The sequence below is a fragment of the Chrysemys picta genome, chromosome 9 (assembly GCF_011386835.1).
Source record: "Chrysemys picta bellii isolate R12L10 chromosome 9, ASM1138683v2, whole genome shotgun sequence".
Classification (NCBI taxonomy): Eukaryota; Metazoa; Chordata; order Testudines; family Emydidae; genus Chrysemys; species Chrysemys picta.
In genome coordinates this window covers 11,632,192-11,646,861 of record NC_088799.1, presented here as the reverse complement: position 1 = coordinate 11,646,861, position 14,670 = coordinate 11,632,192, and the positions used below count along the sequence as shown (strand labels likewise).

At 42.8% G+C, this 14,670-nt stretch overlaps 1 protein-coding gene across 4 annotated transcripts in view; it reads left to right on the top strand.

Annotated features, from left to right (window-relative positions):
• The window catches only part of LOC101933933 (calcium-activated potassium channel subunit beta-2), a 245,513-nt gene that overhangs the window by 83,389 nt on the left and 147,454 nt on the right, over positions 1-14,670 (top strand). The window lies entirely within an intron of this gene.

Below are 14,670 nucleotides of genomic sequence, written 5' to 3'. Positions count from 1 at the left end.
ACATTGGAAGAAGGAAAGCTTGGGGCTGGGAGAGGAGCATCTGGGGAGGAGATTGGGAGAACATCATCAACCGTACAGAGGAGACTGTGAGGGAGGACATCAATAGTGGTAAGGAGAAGGGGTAGAGAAGGTAACAATAAAGGGAGCTGGGAGGAAATGCATGGATTGGGGATCTGGATCAATTATGTATATTCAATAAAAGACCTGGACAGTTTTGAATTATGGATCAATATTCTAACTTGAGGTTCTGGTGATATTAGAGATTTTCCCTGATGATTTATGGTATCACCACACCCTGTCCGTGGAAATAGAACTCCATAATTCACAACTTCCTAGCCCTGTTCTTTATTCTCTATGTAATACATGGACACGTTTTAAGTACAGTGCAAGCAGGGGTGTTATATGGCTCAGCCCTCATAATCCATGGGAGTAACCTTGTACTTGGGAAATATGAAAATCTTGTGACAGTAACATACTAAAAGGAAAAAAGAACACTGGCATGTGGTTAAAAGGCAGTGAGAAACGACTTTGAGTAAGAACTTCTGTCAAGTGGCTTCTCTCCTGGAAAACAATTCAGCTGTCAAAATGTCAAACTGTTTTGACTTTGTAACAAATGAGGAAAATAAGTTTATAAAACAGGAGGCCAGGAATATATTTGACTTTGATTTACATTTGCTCTATGCTTATACCAAGTAGGAGGAAAACTTAAATTTCATAGAGACTGGATTTTATTGTCCAACCCACCTTCTGCTCAGGGTAAAATAAAAATCAAGGCTGCTGTGAATTAACGGGGTTCTTGTGGCTATACAAACCAGCAATGCTGCGCTGTCAGTTGATAGAACCTTCAGGATAAAAGATCCATCAACTCTCTTGATGGAGTTTGGATCCAGTCATTCATAGATGCCCCTTATTTGTCCTATGGGCCAAAGATGTCAAAGATCAGTGCAATAAATGGGCTTCACGGTGCCATGATGGCAGTTGCCCAGTTTGCACACACACACTTGCAGGAAATTGTACAATCAGTAGTGGTGTGAGCATATTTCGCCAGTGCACTCATTGTGCTAAATCTTTAGATATTGTATTGAGAGAGTGTAAAAAGAAAACAACCTAGAAGAATTAGCAGAACTGAAAAAAACAGAGGATGTGACTAGAAAAAGGACTGAATCATTTTACATGGGTATGAAATTCTGGATCCAAACTCCCCCTTTATTAAAGTTCAGATCCTATTGGCCCATTTTTTTTCAAATACAACTATCAGGCTCTCAATGTAAAGCTCCCCGCTATCGACCAATATTTAAATTATGAATAATCTAGGTGGACACCAATACTGGTTGTCTCTTGCGGGGTAATTTTGCGTGGGCCGTTTTGGCTTAAAAAAAAAAACTTAGTCATTTTTTTTAAAACTGGAAAATACAAAAAAGGTCAAACTGACTCAAATATCTCACACTGTCTGCTGCAGGGATAGGCCATCTGGTCAGTGCTTTGCTACTTCTGATGCCTGGGGTAGTACAGAGAATTACAGAGCTGAACACCCACTATCAAACTCAGCACAAACACCCAGGAGCATTTTGGAGCTGCTGCGCCTTCTTCTGCCTAGATGGGAGGTCACAGCAAGGTTCTTAAAATGCTTGAAGATCTGGAACCTGTTTATTAATTAAGGGCTTATTTCTCTGCAAGAAGAGAGTATCCATCCAAAGCTCCACGAGTGCTCAACAACCTTTGAAAACTATACTCATCATTTGCTCCAAGATCAAATAAGCCAGCAACAACATAGAGTATAGCAAAAGTCAGTTAGCCCAACCTTCCCTCCAAATCCCCTCCATAGTATTGCACCTCAGCTACCCATTACTCAACTCCCTATGAGCAAGGGAGAAAAGCTGGCCTCTGCAGAGCAATGTGAAGGTTGGCAAACTACTTCTGTTACAGACAAAAAAGGGAGGAGAGTCCCAAAGGTGTGGGGAACTCACTCATCCAAGATCGACATTCTAGAATGTCAAGATTATTGTAGTCCATTTCCAGTCACAAATAGATCCTTTGTTGACAATACTTTCCTTTTATAGATGCTGAGAAGACCTTACCAGCTAGGGTGGCTGGAACAAATCACCCAGCCTGCAGAATACTTTCTGCAACATATATTTGGTTTCATCCCATCCTTACCAACCGGCAAACCATTTCCCACATCAGTGTAGTGACAGCCACTGCTGACCCCCGTTTATTATCTGCAAGTGGAGCTGCGGCTTATAAATGTCACACCTCCCATACACTAGACAGGCTCTAGAAATGAGTAAATAATGTTCCAGAGAAATAACCTGGAAAAGACCAAATTGGGAATGGTGGGAAGACTGAGAATGTGCCTTTTGGGGCATATTCTCTGCTGTCTCCAATTACTGTCTGGTGCTTAAATACCACAGACTATGATATAATCAAAGGCACGAAGAAGAAAAAAATGTAACATGCTTTTTTGTCTGGGGTTTTCCTCTTTATACACAGAAGAAAAGAGCCTTCTGTATCTACTAGGTAATAGTTGTTCTTTCAGCTCAGATAATAGAGACCTGTGCTTTTGATGCTGAAGGTCCACAGTTCTGTCCCCTTGCTGACCTGTAGCGGGGATTGCTACAGAAATGCAGTTGAAATAACTCCATCCTGAAACTGGGAGAGTCTTGCTGAGCCGCAAACATGAGCACAGACAGAAAATATAGAAGGCCACAGAATTTCTGAGCTTTGGTTTTCAGTCATCTTGACCTATCTATCCATTGATGATGCACTGACTTGAAAACTGCTTAAGTGGAAGAGCTATTGGTGGTGATGTCATAGAGGCGAGTAGGAAACTGATGCTGTTGTGAAAAATAGTCTCTGTAGTGCACATTGGCACAGAAGGTGTAATGATATCTGTTGGGATTTACTAAGGATTGCTAGTGTAGGAAGTTAGCATTTCAGATACATCAATGAAACTAGGCAACCTTTCAATCCATTTAACAAAGCCCAAGCAGTTCAAGGCATGGGAAACAATCATTGAAACACTCAGTAAAAAAAATAAAATGCTACGGTTACAGATGAACTAACTTAAGAGTCAGCAAATGAAAAGGATAGACCTGTTGACTTGTTGCAAACCCTGGTTAATAACACGTCTGGGCAGAGCACAGACTTCTGACAACTTTTTCTCTGCATGCATCCGATGAAGTGGGTTTTAGCCCACAAAAGCTTATGCTCAAATAAATTTGTTAGTCTCTAAGGTGCCACAAGGACTCCTCGTTCTTTTTTCTCTTTGTGTTTGCTGCTTTATCTTGAGTTGATCTGTCTGACATTCCACTCTTTCGTACCTGTTGTTGCTCTCCCAATAGTTAATCTTATCAGATATATATTTTCCCCCACCAAAGAGTGTCACTTGCACCTATCTGTCTTGTCATGATATTTTTCAGGACGTCCATGACCAAATCTTTTTCAGGTCTTAATTAAGAAGATCCAATCATTTTGTATGAAGCTGATTTTGAAGAATTTTGTTACAGGTAAATAGCCTTGAAGAAATTGCATTTATCTATTTTTGGTTTCTGTCTTAGATATTTCAAGTACTTTAGTATAATACTCCCCCACACATCCCCCATCCCACCGCTACCAAAACCATCCACAGCCAGTCCTTTCTATAACTATTCCAATTTTACATAAGGAAAATGACTGGAAGCAATTAATTAAAACTTTTTGACTGGGAAGCACATGTGGCTGCTTCTATTCAATGAGAACTCACAAAGGAACCCTGGTATTTGTGAGCAACGTATCTAATGTATTAGGTGTGCATAGGATTTCTTTTTCAGGTATGCATGCCTTTGTGTTCTCCTGAGTGAATACTTTTATTAGTAGACATATTTAGAGTGTTCCAAGTCAAGCAGAGGAGATCTCACTTAGAAACGCAAACTTGATATAAGTGTGTCTCTCTTTTCTCTCTCGCTCATAGTTTGATGGATTTAGCTGGGACCTGAACTGTCAAAAGCCCTCCAAAAACTTGCAAAGTTCTGTCTAATTCTACAGTTTGATCACTTGACTTGAAGGAAAATCTCCATTAATCGACTTTAGCTGTATTAGTAACAGTGATATTTCATCAGGCATAACATTCTTCCTTTAGCACTGAATTAGCTCCTGTATACAAACACAGAACTAAATTTGAGTCCCATTATAGGGGGCTTCCAATTTGGGACCAGTTGACAAATCAACTGTATGCCCCCACCTAGAATTCGGTGTTCATTTCTGGTAATCCAAACTCATAAAAGGCGATAGCAAAAATAAAACTCCATTGACAACCATGAGCTTGGATTTGATCTAGAATGCACAGTGGCACTTCACATACATATAGATATATGTAAACTAAAATCCTGGATCCAAACACCCCTAAACTTGAGGGTTGTTCAAAAAACAAACCTAGATCCAAATTTTGCAGATGTCATTTTGATTTCTGATGGATGAAGCCAACATCATTGAACTTTGGTGCTTCAAAATTCAGATCTGGATCTCAATGTTGTAGCTTGTGCCCATTCCTAATATAATTTCAACTGACGCATATTAAGAATACAAACTAGAACCAGGGACCATCATAACTAAAAGCAGAATTTTTTTCACCTGCCAGCAATAGTACTGATAACCCTTTTACAGCTTCCAGCCATTAAACAGTTTTACTCTTTATCTGTCTATGGATTTTGTATTGCACTTATCCCTCTAACATCTACGCACACTTCCCATGTGAATTACATCAGCATAGCAAGATCCCTAGTGGACTTCATGGAGTCTTCTGCTCTTCTCCATCCCTTGCCTGGGAAATTGTCCTACTCTTCATGGGCAGGTGGACAAATAGATTTCTCAAGCCCTCTTGCTCACTGGATGACTTGCAATTTCTTCAGGCTGCATTAAGATTTGTGATGTTTTCTTATATTTCTGAATATACAGAATCTCTGTTCCGATTGGCTCTTTTTAAAAGTCAGTCTCTCTCATTCTCTCTCTCTCTCTCATACACACACACACACACACACACACACACACACACACACACACACACACACACATATATCAAGCCACTGGTCACAGGGCAAATATCCAGATGGCACTTATGTCCAACAATAATAGGCAAGAAATACCACTGCACAATTGAAACTTTCAGATTTTTTTTTTGATTAATGGAAATAGAGTAAGCTAATTTTCCTATTCTCTCCTATGAAAAATCTGTGGGGTTGAATTAGAGAAAGTAACAATAGATACAGTTACGTAGATAAAATATTTGAGAACATGTCCCCTATTGTCATGTTTTCTCTTTCCATTTAAAATAATGTCAAATTGATACTCATTCTAGAAGTCAGAAAACTACTGTATTACCTGTCTAACTGTCTCCCTGTCAATGGGTTTTCCATAGTGCCCATCACCATAACATCAAGTACAGTGTGTATATTCTGTAGTCTGGTTCTGTGTATATTATTGGTTACTATAATAAGGATCAAACCCTGCTCATCTTAATCATATGAATATCCCTGTGACGATAATCAAGCTAATTGCTGCAGTAAGGCAAGCAGGATTTGGTTCTAAATCAGCTACCAAAAGGATCTACGTGCTGATAGGTCATGAGTTCTTTTATCATTCTAACGCCTATACACACACACACACACACACACACAGTAGACACTATTTTTATCCCAATAAAAGACATTGTCTCTTTTGTTGTTGTTCTCCTGAAAAAAGTAAGCATGAGATTTTTAAAAGCACCTACATGAATTTGAATCACAAGCCACCTTTCACTTAAGTGCATCTGCAAATCCTACCCAAAAAATGGGCACATGGGAATCTCATGCCCAGCCACTGGCTCATCTGGTCCAGTATCCTGTCTCTAACTGACCAGTACCAGATGATTCAGAAGAAGGTGCAAGAAAGGCTGTTGTGTAATTGTCCAGTGTGGGCTAAAGGAATTTTTTTCCTAACTCCCCAAGGGAGTGTTTGATTCATGCCCTCTGAAGCATGAGGGATTATATGCATTTTAAAAAGTTTATCGTGTCTAATATATGGACGTTCTCTTTAGCGATATACATTTCTATTTTTTTTAAATCCCACTTGGATTTAAAGCACTTGGCTTCCATCATATCCTGTGGCAATGAGTTCCATGTGCTATGTAAAAAAGCATTGCCTTGAATGAGTTTACGTGTTGCTTTCCAATTTCACTGAATTTTCTCTTGTACTATGACAGAGGCCCAGTTTGCCTTCTCAATACTACTATTTTGTATTCCCCTGTCATATTCCTTCTTCTTCGTCTCATCTCTAACCAGTCTCAATCTTTTTAGTCCCTCCTCTTATCGAAGTCCCCCTTCATTCTCTTCCAATCATTTTTGTTATCAATCTCTGAATCCCTTTTTATTTTTGCTATCGCCTTTTATGAGTTTGGATTACCAGAAGTGAACACCGAATTCTAGGTGGGGGCATACAGTTGATTTACATAATGTCATAATAATTGTTTTCTATTCCATTCTATGTCCTACTATTTTGATTGCTTTTTCATGTGCTGATGCGTGTTGAACAAACGTTTTCATTGGATTCCCCACAATTACACCCAGGTCTTGTTCCTGAGTTGTTACAGTACAATCAGTTTAGAGCTGAATTTGCACTCTGCAAATCATGCCATAAGTAATTAACCAGCAATGTGTGCATGTGGTTCAAATGATTTCTTCCAATAAACATTACCTAGCTTTTGTCAGTAATGAATTTCATCTGCCATCATGCTGCCCATTCACCTAACTTGCTAGGTACTCTCTGAAGTTCTCCACAGTCTTCTCTAGTCTTGGCATACTTATATAATTCTAATAGCAAAAAAGATTCCTATCATTTATATTCAAATGTGGTGACCTAGTGAGTTACTCTGTAAGCCTCAGCAGTCTCCAAGATGTCTGTGAATGAATAAATATCACAGTCACATCTAACTGCATCTTTAATGATCTTTAGATTTCTTTTTAATGTGATGATTTCCATCTCTTACATGTATGTCAGACAGTGTAACAACTAAGCATGCCTAGTTGTGCTAATACTTTATTAAAGATAATCAAGCACTAAACTTTACTGCTTTAAAATACCATATCTTGAATTCTGCCATCAAATGTGAAACTGCCTTACCCTAAGAAGATCATATGTTAATGAATAGTGTCCTTCAGCTAAGAGGAGCAAACTGCTTTGAATAAAAACCACTGTGAGCCTTCGCCTAGCATTCAGAAAAATCAAACTCAAACACTTCTCCACAGTTCTGAAGTGTTAACTTTCTCTGGTTAACTTTCTCCTTTTGGCTGGTAGGGAGCAAAAGTATGAGATCACACATTCTGGGTCAGCTACAATCTGGAAATACTAGAAATAATAACACTTTTACTCTTCAGGGTTCTCTACCCATATTAACGCCCTCATTTTCAAAGGGGCACTTGCAGCTCAAGTTGACTTTAGTGAGAGCTGAATTTGCACTCTGCAAATCATGCCATAAGTAATTAATCTTCACAAGAGCCCTCCAAGGTAGGTAATGCATTCTTTTTATCATCCCCATTTTGCCGGTGAGAAATTTGAGATACAAAGACACTATGGCCAATTATTTTTAAGCGTCTATTCATTGAGATTTCCTCAGTTTCCCAGATCAGTCACACAATCCCATGTTTTTAAAAAGTGTCCACTAATTTTGGGTGCCTCCATTTTTTTAACTGAAGCATCCAAAATTGATGGACACTTTTTTAAATCACAGGTCTGAGTGACAGAGGGACTCAAATTCAGTCCACTAGACCATGCATATAACGTGCCAAGTTTTGTGTAGCTTCATGTGTGACACAATAGCCCATTAATTACTTTGCATATTTGCCCCTAACTGGCGCATATATCTATATAAATTAACATTTATATTGCAGTAACAGCTAAAGGCCTCAGCCTGGTTAGACCTCATTGTGCCAGAGTCTGAACAAACCGCAGACTTCAGTTTAAAAAAAGTTGTGTGGATATAATGCTTATGAAAGGCATTGGATTGACAACAGATTCCTTTCACCGGGCTCCCCTGAGTCATGGGAGGCAGAATCTTATTTTTTGCATTCCGAATTGGTTGGTGGGAGGGTTTGTGGAAACCCAGAAGTAACCAGATGAGCAAAGATGCTGGTTAAGAGGGATTCTGCTACAGGGTAGCATTAGTCCTCTTCCCCACTAGGGTTGCCAGGTGTCCTATTTTCGACCAGAACATCCGGTTGAAAAGGGACCCTGGCAGTTCGTCAGCACCGCTGACTGGACCATTAAAAGTCCAGTTGGCCTAGGGCTGGCAGGCTCCGCGCGACTCCCAGGAAGTGGCCATTGTGTCCCTCTAGCTCCTAGGGATAGGGGCAGCCACCGGGGCTCCATGTGCTGTCCCCACCCTGAGCGCTGACTCCACAGCTCCCATTGGCTGGAAACCACGGGCAGAGCCCCCGTGGCCACCCCCTCCCCCTAGAAGCCGGAGAGACATGCCAGCCACTTCTTGGAAGCTGCGTGACATAAGTGCTGCCCGGGGTGCCCACACCCTGAACCCCCTAGGCCCCATCCTGGAGCCCCTTCCTGCACCCCAACTCCCTGCCCCAGCCCTTAGCCCCCTCCTGCACTCTGAACCCTTAGGCCCCATCCTGGAGCCTCCTCCCATACCCAAACTCCCTCCTGGAGCCCGCACCCCAGTCCAGAGCCCCCTCCTGCACCCCAAACCCCTCATCCCTGGCCCCACCCCAGAGCCTGCACCCCCAGCTGGAACCCTCACCCCCCGACTCACTTCTCACCCTCCTGTCCCATCCCAGAGCCCCCTCCCGCAGCCAAACTCCCTCACAGAGCCCTCACCCCATCCTGCACCCCAACCCCTCATCCCTGGCCCCAGCCAAGAGCCCCCTCCCGCATCCCAACGCCTTGCCCCAGCCCGGTGAAAATGTGCGAGGGTGAGGGAGAGCAAGCGACGGGAAGGGGTGGAATGAGTGGGGGTGAAACCTCAGAGAAGGGGCGGGGCAGGGGCAGAGCCTCAGAGAAGAGGTGGGATCAGGCGGGGCCTTGAGGAAGGAACCGGGCAAGGGTATTCATTTTTCTGCAATTAGAAAGTTGGAAACCCTACTCCCCACTGTGGCCCCCATTAGTCCCACAGCAACTCCTGTTCCACCAAGCTCCTTTCCTCCAACAGCTCTCGCTCCCCCTTGATCCCCATGAGCTACTCATGTCTCCAGAGTGCTGGAACCTTTGCTGCTGCTTCCTTCCTTCATGGCTGACGGAACAGATAGCGGCCAGAGTCAGAGGCAAAGAGGACAGGCTGCTTGTTCACTAGGCACCACAGCAGCTTTTCGTGGTGGCCCAGACGAACTGCAGCATCAATATTCCTGTATTCCCAGAGCTCAGCTGAATGCATGCAGAAATGGGACAGGGACAGGGCCTACATGCATTAGCAACATGTGAGATGCATGACGCTTAGCAAACCTGCATGCAGCTACTCAATATTCATATCGCAGTATTCGAACGAACACGCTGAGACCATGCTGTGATCCTTTAATGCAGCAAGAGCCCTGGCACAGAACAGCCTATCTTCCCTGGAACTGGCTACAGGCGGTGTTAAGATCACTTCGTCTTTCACTTTCTATTCCTCCAGCCCCTGTCTGACCCCATCACCCTCCACCCCACTAGTCGGGGAAGGAAATCCCATTGTAACCCTCACTTTACAGATGGGGACCCAAAGGCAGAGAAGTTTGATGACCTGTCCTAGGTCAGGTCACAAAGGGAGTCTGTGTCAGAGCCAGAATTAGAACTCAGGAGACCCAAGCTGCTAGCTATGGGGTCACACAGCTTTGTAAAATCTTGTGTCCTGGCCTGAACCTGTCCAATTCCCAGACTAAAGCGGTCTAGAGACACTGGCATAAATTGTAGACAACTATGCAATACCTTTGAAGGACTTGCCCAAGTTGCCCCTTAGATAGTGGGAGAAAAACAGAAAAGAAAGAGAGCTTTATTTAGTTTGCCACAGGAGAGCCTTCCTCACTCCTGCTAGAACCTAGAGCTTCCCCCACAGCATGAGTGTTCCCGGCCCGCATCAAAGTTCCACGTAGCACCCACGTTCCTCCCACTTGTGGGGAATGAGATGGGACTCACTCCAGGCTAGACTGTGACTGTCAGCAGAGCCCTGGGAAAGGGTTGGTGCATATGCTGCACCACTCCAGGAGTTGGCTGCTGAAACCATTATGACTCAGAGACATTCCTCCTAGGCATTCCCCTCCCTGCCCCCGCCGCATCCCCTTTGTTCAGGAGGGTAGCAGTTTGCTTCTGGCTCATATCACAGCAGCTTCTATGCCAGGTGAGCATAATGAAGGGACAAAGCCAAGGCTCACCTGCTCCCACCCCCCACTTCCTGCCACCTGCTCCTAGACGGGAATAGGTGAACATTCAACACCTGCTTTAACCTGCTCAGCCAGTCCCACATCCAGATACCCCAGATGGGGAAACGGGGATTCTTGCTCCCCCGAGCATGCATGTAGACAACGTCGCAATCCCATTTTAGGCTGACAGACTTGATTATATATTTGAAAGCCGGAATGTAACTCCACGTGTGTGTGTGTGTGTGTATGTACTGTATGTTTGCAGTTTGCAGTGTGCATTATGTTAGTAGTGTGTTGGAAACACCTAAGATGAGCAGAAAACACAATAGGGCAATAATTACTAGGCAGTATTTTATGAATAATTCTGCTGACAGCACCAGAATTTCTTAGAAAACAAAACAGACATGGTAAGAGGAGATAGTACTGGAGAGATCTGGCAGTGTGCAGTATATGAAATCCTGTATGCAGTTATGAAAACACTAACCTCTTAGCCATGTTTTTTTTGGTCCTTTGCTCTAGGCAGGCTGTTGTTTAGTTTGCAGAGTCAAGTGCTTTGACCCAGCACCATGTATATCCTAAGAGTATGCTGACCAATGAGCAATCTTTGTGTCTTTCAACAACATACACACTGTCACACGCTGCTTCAGTTTCCTGGAGGCTTTCTCCATATTTCTAAACTGTTTAGAATGAGCAGCAGCAAGTGATGGAAGAGTAGGACAGTAGAAGCTCCAAATAAACTGGCATATCAAAGATACTGAATGTTTATTTGGCAGCTATCTGATAAGTTTTTTGTGTGATAACTAATATCCTAGAGGTAAACAGACCAATATTAGTCTGGCTGGGTAACCGAAAAGGTAGAGGGGGCAATTAGATACCTTAGTGTTTCCTAGCTCTTTCTCTCTTGCTTTCTTTTGGGGTGGAGGAAGGATATATTTACAGAGTCACTGGAGTTGACTAGAGAGATTGTTACTTGCAGTTAGGATGCAGTGTATAATATTACAAATCCCAAGGTATGACATTTTCATTAATACATATTCATGCTAACTACTGAAAAATCTTCATTCTCAAGCTGCTTGTGCCTTTCAGACCCTCAGATATATATTTCCCAGGATAGATTTTTGTTCCCTCCAGTATGCAAGATTAGATTTGATATTCTAACACTTTCACATGGATAGTTAGACATTGCTATTTATCAGAATAGAGTTCTTTTTCCTTTATAACCCATCTTTTATTTTCCGACATAAGAAAACAGTTACAAATTGTATCTGACAGCAGCTCACCAACTCCTGAGATTCGGATGCTTCCCGCTTCATGTTATCTTTTCTGACAAATCAATATGAAGAGGACAACCACATAGCTGGTGAAAGAAGCATTTCATCGTAAATTAACCCTATCAGATTACGGTGACATTATCCAAATGCCACACCGTAAAGTAATTCCACATTCTCCTCACTATCCATCCTCTTGGTTTAAAAATAATACCAGGGCACAAAGATTCATTATTTAAAAGGCAAGAAAAATAAACATTTAAAAAAAGTTAAAAATGCCAGAAACCAACAAAATGCAGGAAATTTAAAGGTAAGGCTGACATTCTCTTCATCACCAGTGGCAGCAGAGTTATGGTAAGATTGTAGAGCCCGTACCAGAGAGTAGGGCTCCAGTGAGTGAGGCACTGTGCAAACACATAGTAAGAGACAGTCCCTGCTCAGAAAGGTTCACAGACAAAGCTTGGGAGAAAGGAAATGCTGTTATCCTTATTTGTATGCCTACATATGTGTTGGGGCAGTATGGACTGGCTGATAAAGTACTGGATTAGGAATCAGGTGAGTTGGGTAGTATTCCTCGTTCTGCTACTGCCCTGCTCTGTGACCTTGAGCAAGTCACTTTGTGCCTCTGTTTTCATCTGTAAAATGGGGATAATGATACTTACTTTCCTGTCCAAGGTGCTTTGAGATTTCTGAGTGAAAAGTGCTATGTGAAAATTTAAGTATTATTTTATTCTGTACATCCACCCTAGTTCAAGGACTGCACTGTAAAAGCTCGTGACTGTCAATTGGCCTACTGCAGTGGTTCTCAACCAGGGGTATGTGTACCCCTGGGGGTACGCAGAGGTCTTCCAGGGGGTACATCAACACATCTAGATATTTGCCTGGTTTTACAAGAGGCTACATAAAAAGCACTAGTGAAGGCGGTACAAACTAAAATTTCATACAGACAATGGCTTGTTTATACTGCTCTATATACTATATTCTGAAATGTAAGTACAATATTTATATTTCAATCCATTTATTTGATAGTTGTATGGTAAAATGAGAAAGTCCGAACTTTTTCAGTAATAGTGTGCTGTGGCATGTTTGTATTTTTAAGTCTGATTTTGTAAGCAAGTCGTTCTTAAGTGAGGTGCAACTTGAGGTACACAAGACAAGTCAGACTCCTGAAAGAGGTACAGTAGTCTGGAAAGACTGAGAACCACTGGGCTGTTGTGTCTGGGCAAAAACAACAAGCTTTAATTTAAAAGAATAAAGGTGGCCCAGACTCACTCCACAGAGGCAGTAACCTGACTGCTCATTCACGCCATGCCATGCGGTACGTTAAAGGGGGGGAAAAACAAACCCTCACCCGCTCTCTCCAGCTTTCATTTCAGTGTTGGGCATCTTGGCAGCAGCTGCCTGATGGCAGTGAAGCCTGACTGAGATTTCCACCCACCGCTGAGCTAGTCAGCACAGAGGCAGTTTGGATTCAGTGCATGGCTCCTGTTCTGCCTGTTTGCTTTGAAGCCCAGATGTGAGGCAATCAGCGCTGTGTTCCAAACTCATCTGAGTGCATTCTCTCGTGCCCTGGACAGTATATTTTATTCCTCACGGTTGGGGAAGGGGCTATTATTAGAATATATTTGCAGAAGCACGAAGGTGGTGTAAATACTGTCTCTTTTCCTGCTATCCAAGCCATGCTTTTTCGTTGTTGTCTTTGTTTTATGTTTAATGATATATTTAAAGCACTAGCTCAGAGGTCAATTGCTGTAGGAACTAGCCAAAGGGGGAGGGAGTTCTCCTTCTGGCACCTCATCCAGCTGGTGATATAAACACGACCAGGCTCAGTAAACTCTCCTTTAATTCCTCCCTTTAATTCTCTCCCCCAGTGGCGGATAGTGTGGCCGTTCTGCACAAACCAAATCACGAAATGCAAGGAGGGTTGAGTAAGTCTGCCCCAAGGTGCTCTTCGCTGATGTGCTAATCAGTTCTATATGATTCTGCCGTCGTAATTACTCAGCAGTTCAAGAGCTAGTGAGCTAGATAGATAGAGCTGCAGAGAGCTGTTCATCAGAGCCGCAAGTAACGCTCGTAGCACTTCCGCTGCAATGTGGGTCCAGGTTGTCAGTCTGAGGGAAACCATGGACCCTTGCCAGCTGCCTGCCAGCATGGGATTGTTCCTGGCTTTGTCCGGTCTGGTTGCAAATGACTTACAGCAAGGGGTCCCACCATTTGTCTTGGAAGAGTCTAGCAGATGTCACTGTTAGGGGGCCGTGTCAGATATTCAGATGGAATTATTCTTCACTCCGTTTCATCCGATTCTTCCTCATTATGTCCTTTCCCCAGACCACCCTAAACAGTTGCTCTTACTTTTTGGCATACTTGAAGATGGTTATCCTGTCCTCCTCAGCGGTCAGTTCAAGCTGAATACATTTAGTTGTTTTCATCTTTCTTTACAACTTGGCCTCACAAGCTGTCAGCCATCTTTGTTGCTCATCTCTGAACCCCCTCCAATTTGTCAAGATCCTTTAGTGCAAATGTATGTAGGAATCTGAAATGTAGCGTCACCAATTCCCAGTACTCTGAAGGGACATCTCTACATATGCAGCCCCAAATTCTGTACTCACAGTCAAAACCAAGAGCTGTGGAACATATCAGAACCTTTTAAAGAGCTTGCAGCAAATGCAGTACGTGGAGGGAGGAGGCTCTGAATAGTATGAGACTATCTTGGCTCTTCAGATTTCCTTCAGGACAATTTCCTCCAAAAATTTAGAGAAGTGTGGCAAGTCCAGCCATGACTCAGAGCTCTAAGCGTGTGGTAGAAGCAAGTTCTAGAGTTGGCCACTGCCTATCACAATATTGTCTCCTTGTACTCCCTCATATATCTATGTCCATCTCTTGTCTTAGATTGTAAGCTCCTTGGGACAGGCACCATCTTTGTGTTCACTCTCTGAACAGCCCCCAGCACAGTGGCTTTCTGGTCCATGACTAGGGCTGCGAGGTGCTACAGTAAAATAATAATAATAATTAATAATAAATCATGTTTGGGAAATTTTGAAAGCTTTGCATTT